Below are 5,871 nucleotides of genomic sequence, written 5' to 3'. Positions count from 1 at the left end.
CAAATGCACACCAGGGTCACTGTGCTATTACTGTGCAGTGGTGTGAGAAATCTATGAACAGTTTGTAAGTTTTGGGGGAGGACATCAGTATTCCAGACAAGTACTGTATGCAGGATCTTTTTGCCCCAGGCTCCGAGTGCTGAGATTTTAGCTTTACTACCTCAACCATTAGAATATATGTCAACACACTGGCTAGTGTATGTGTGCTGGTTAGTTTTAATTGTCACTTTGACACAATGTAGAATAACCTGGGAAGGTAGTCGTCATTGAAAAATAATGTTAGGTTGGCTTGTGGGCATATTTATGGTGGATTGACTTGACTCATAATTGAGGTGATGAGAACCATCCTGAAAGTGGGTGTCACATTTTCATAGAAGAATATATGAAACCGTGTGAAAGGAAAAGGATAGTAAGCCTTGCAATCTGCCAGGGAACAGACAGCAGGCAGATGTTAGCTCTCTTGGCACCTGTGAGGTGAGTAGATGCTGGAGCTCTCACTCTGGCTTTCCCTGAAGTTTTGAGGGTTGTAACTTCGTACTACCATCAAGAAAACACTTTCTCAGCTGATGTCATCCCTATTGGGTCCTGGGAGCCTCTTGCTTTCCTGGCATCTGGTACTTTCTGGTGGCTACCCCCACTTACCCATCTCCCATTGCTACACCCCTCTGTTCAATTTCCTGACTTTCTGTACATCACCACCTCTATTCAACAAAGGGGAGGGAGAACCTGTAGAGAACATATCTAGTGGCTAGTCAAGGACCCCGTTTGAGGGATGGGACTACCCACTCAATTCCAAAATTTTAACCCAGAATTGCTATTGTCTATAGGAAATATGGGGACTAAGTGTGGAGTAGAGACTGAAGGAAAGACCATCAAGAGACTGCCCTACTTGGGGATCAATCCCATATGCACACTCCAAACCCAAACACTATTGCTGATGCCAAGAAGTGTTTGCTGATAGGAGCCTGATATAGCTGTCCCCTGAGAGGCACTGCCAGAACCTTACCAAAACAGATGGGGATGCTCACAGCCAACCATTGGACTAAGCATGGGGACCCCAACAGAGGAGTTAAGGAAATGACTGAAGGAGCCGAAAGGATTTGCAACCCCATAGAAATAACAACAATATCAACAAACCAGAACCCCCAGAGTGAGCTCCCAGGGACTAAGCCACTAACCAAAGAGTACACATGGGGGGACCCATGGCTCCAGCTGCATATGTAGCAGAGAATGACCTTATCTGGCATCAATGGGAGGGGAGACCCTTGGTCCTGTGAAGGCTCGATGCCCAGTGTAGGGTAATGCCAGGGTGGTGAGGTGGGAAGTGGGTGGGTAGGTGGGAGAGTAACCTCATAGAAGCAGTGCATGGGGGGGTAGGAAAGGGAGTTTGAAGAAGAGAAACTGGGTAAAGGGGATAACATTTGAAATGTAAACAAATAAAATATCCAAAAATATATATAGAAAACACTTTTTCATTTTAGTTGTTTTTTGGTCAGAATGTTTTGTTATTATAAAATAATAAAAGGATAATGAGTGTATATAAACCAGTTTTAGAGTAAGCATATATACTTACATATATACACTATACAGTAAGCATAGTCCTCTCAAAAGAAAATGAAACGAATGAAATAGAAATGCTAGCTTGCATGATGGGGAAATGTTTAAGTCGTTAATATTTATTTCTGCTAATACAGAACAATGGATTTATTACATGCATGCAACACAGATATTTCCTTCTGCATATCCTCTATGTTTGCACAGGTGGAAATATGTCTCTAACTAGGATATATTTTGGGCACTAATCCTGATATCATGAGTTTGGATCCCGAGGGATATCATGCTCAAACACACATGCACACACCCACCCACACACACACACTATATATATATATATATATATATATATATATATATATATATATATTCGATTGATATATATTGAATTGAACATGCATTTATTCAATATAATAATTCTTTTCTTTCCAATTTTTTGTCCTTAGATGTCAATCCCCAATTTCTGTCTGCTTTCAAATGGTGGATTTAACTCTTAGAATTCTTCCTCTTTTAATTAAAACACTTCTGCACCTCACTATTATTTATTGTTGATTATTTATGATAGTATAGACCAATAGATTATTACTTTAGATATAAGCTAATAATTTTTCAGTCATTCCGAATTTTTTTGGGTTTTCCTACTACAGTTGCATTAATTTCTAGTTTCATTTTCCTTTCATGCTTGAGAATGCATTTTATGTACTTCATGATCCTAAATTCCCAAAGATAACGTTGTCTAGATTGAATGAACCAACTGGAATTCAGATGCTTTGGGGAAAATATTATATAAAATATAATTTACATTAAGTTGATATTGTTATTTCTCTTGACAATATTAATACAAATTTAATAGCTACTTTAGATATAAGAGGACAAGAAAAATAAATCTTAAATTTAGGGACCTGATACATGATGAAGGATTTTCAAATTCAATATAAAGTCTTTCTGCCCCATGCAAACCACTGATATTAAATATTTCATGAATTATTCTAGAACAGTAAGTAAAAAGCTAACATTAGAAATGTTTGATGTTTTTTATTTTAAGGGTTATATAAACAAATTAAGACTATAAACCAAGAAATGACAAGTGGCATTTTTAACAGGGCAGTTTCATATGGCAATGAGAGTAAGATGTTTGAATACATGGAGGCTATTCTGAGCGCTACTTGGTATGCCAACCATAGGACCACTTTCAACAGGAAGAATATTAGTTTTCATACATGCTATAAACTTTGCTCCTTAATATTTTTCCTGAAGAAATACAGGTTTGTGCCAGGGACACATGGCCTACTTTATGAAGTAATACATATAAAAATGAATGTCCATTTTGGAGACAAGCAGATTCCTGCCCCGTCTTCAATTGGAGCAAGTTTTAAGATCTCTTTACATCACACATGGATTTCATTAGGTTTAAAAGAGACCTGGGATGGGAGGGAGGCCCCAGAATAGCTGTAGGAGTGATTGTAGCTGAGATCCTAGCATTGGGGCATATGGATCCAGAATGGACCAGTTCCTATAGCCAGGCAGGACTCCCAATGCAGAGATAAGGGCAGCAAACTACACACAAAACCTTCGACCTAAAGTATCCTGTCCACAAGAAATGTAGGGACAGAAATGGAGCAGAGACTGATGGAATGGACAACCAATAACCAGTCCAACTTGAAACACATCCCATGGGCAAGCCCAATCCTTGACACTATTATTATTGATACTCTGTTATACTTGCAGACAGGATCCTAGAGTAACTGTCCTCTGGGAGGCTCTACCCAGCAGCTGTTCAAAACAGATGAAGAGACTCAGAGCTTAGGAGTCTTAAGGAAGAGTGGAGGGAAGGATTGAGGGACCTGAGGAGAATAAGGACTATGCAGGAAGACCAACAAAGTCAACTAGCCTGGACCTGTGTGGGCCACCAGAAACTGAACTAACAACCAAAGAACGAGCATGGACTGGATCTAGGCCTCCTACACATATGTAACAGATATGCAGCTTGGTCTTCATGCAAGTCCCCCAACAACTGGAGCAAGTGCTGTCCCTGAATCTGTTGCCTGTCTGTGGCTCTTGTTCCCTGAACTGGGCTGCCTTATCTGGCCTCAGTGAAAAAGGATGCACTTAGACCTTCACCGAGTGATGCAAGGTTTGGGGGTGGTGTTGATACCCAGGGAAATCTACCTTCGTAGTGGAGACAAAAGGGGGGAATGAAGGGAGGAGCTTCAAGAGGAGGGGACTGAGAAGAAAGGGAGCTGATATAGGGATGTAAGTGAATAAACACATAAATTTACTGAGGCTATGGTGTACTTACATACAGGCGCCTCAGCAAGCAGCTGAGTCAGATGCAGATATTTGCAGCCAACCAATGGACAGAAGCTGCTGACCATTGAATTAAGGAAAAGGTGGAGGAAGCTGAGGAGGCGTGCATCCCTGCGGGAGGACCAGCAGTCTCAACTAACCTGCCCCCACCCCCGATATCTCTGACAGTGAGCCACCAACCAGGCAGAATACTCCAGCTGATATGAGGCCCCCAATACATATACAGCAGAGGACTGCCTGGTTTGGACTCAGAGAAGATGCACCAAACCCTCAAGAAACTTGAGGTCGCAGCGAATGAGGAGGTCTGGTGGGGTGGGGGTGAAGGGGTGGGGGCGTGGGAACATCCTATTGGAGACTAGGGGAGCAGAGCAGGGGGCATGGAGGAGGTATGGAATGTGGAACAGTCAGAGGTCAGACCAGGAGGGGGATAAAGTCTGGAGTGTAAAAAAAGATTAAAGTATAAATTTTAAAAAAGCAAAAATAAAACACAATTTTAAAATAGTAGTTGTAACTGTCCTGGAGTTCATTTATTGATTAATCCCAGCACTTTGGAAGCAGGGACAGAGTTCCTGTTTCAAGTCCAAACCTGTCTACACGGTAAGTTTCTCACCTGGCACTGATGGATAGCACTGATACACTTTCTCAAATATGTTGCATGTTAGTTTACAAGAAAGATATTAATACTAATTCCAAAATCATTCAAACTATACTTATCTTGAATTGTGATTTAGATTACTAATAGACCACTGGCTGAAGTGTTTCAAGATTTACAAGATATTTATCTAAAAATACTTTCCTCTCTAAAATCAGGACCCTTTAAGATATCTCCATATTTATTCATTCAAAATATTCATCAACTTTCATATAGCATAAAATAGCAATGTAACAATGAGCAAAACAGAATGTATCTTGTTACCGAGGAGATCATTAATAAATACAGAGTGTGGGTAACAGTAGATCCAAGTGAGGTAAAAAGCAAGTCTTAACACAGTACAGTTTATTTTACAAAATTAGGGTTGATTTTCTTCAAAAGGACGTGAAGAAACTAAAGACACGGCTGTGGGATCATCTAGACAAAGGACATCCCAGCAGAGGGATCAGTAGTGCAGCACATTTGAGGAGAAATTATGGTTGAGTGAACCAGGCGTAAGGTCGTATGATTGACAGGCAGCGGTCAAGTCTGTGAAGCTTGAGCAGTGTTATCAGAGGGGACGGGAGGCCAGTGCTGAAGTGTCTATCAGGCTGAGTGTTTTGTTTCATGGGGCTTTGTTTTGCTGTATATTCTCTGTGTGAGCTGAAAACACCAGGAAGATGAGAGGTATGGCTGAGCTAAAATCTTAAAATATGGATTTAAGAATCATACCGTTTCTACCTTCACATTCATGACCTAAAGATGATCATCCCTGATTTTCAACCCTTGGACACCAGGCAGAAACGAAAGAGAACGAACAGTCATACTTTTTTATTATTAATTCCTTTAACTATTGCTTCAACGACATAAATGATAACAAGGAAAGAAAATTAAAGTATTTGAAGCTTTCTAAATTCTGATGATAGTATAACTCTATCACCTGTTGACTTCCTTTAAATTGAGCTGTTATTATATTGCAACCAAATTTGTAATGATGTATACCTAGGAGCACAATAATTTTATATACCGTTAATTAATTGTAATAATTAACTATATTATAAAAATGTATAATAAAATATTCTAAGGAAAACAACATAATAAATGAATAAGTCATATTTTTAAACTACTTCAGTAGTGTTTTAGTTATGCATAAATGTTAATGTAATCTGAAATGGAATGAAGTCAAATAACAGCATAACTAATTAGTTTCTTGAAGTGTACAAAATATCTATGAATATTTTTAAATAAACTCATGTTTCAAATAAGTGAAAATTGTTGCCTTGTATTTTTCTTGGCATTATTTGTAGGCTAAATTAATATGTAAAGGGAATGGATAGCTACTGTGTTTTCTTTGGTTTAAAATTCATTTTATTTTAAAA

The sequence above is a fragment of the Rattus norvegicus genome, chromosome 9 (assembly GCF_036323735.1).
Source record: "Rattus norvegicus strain BN/NHsdMcwi chromosome 9, GRCr8, whole genome shotgun sequence".
In the NCBI taxonomy this organism is placed as follows: Eukaryota; Metazoa; Chordata; class Mammalia; order Rodentia; family Muridae; genus Rattus; species Rattus norvegicus.
The sequence above is the reverse complement of the archived record's forward strand: the minus strand, read 5'-3'. Positions refer to the sequence as shown.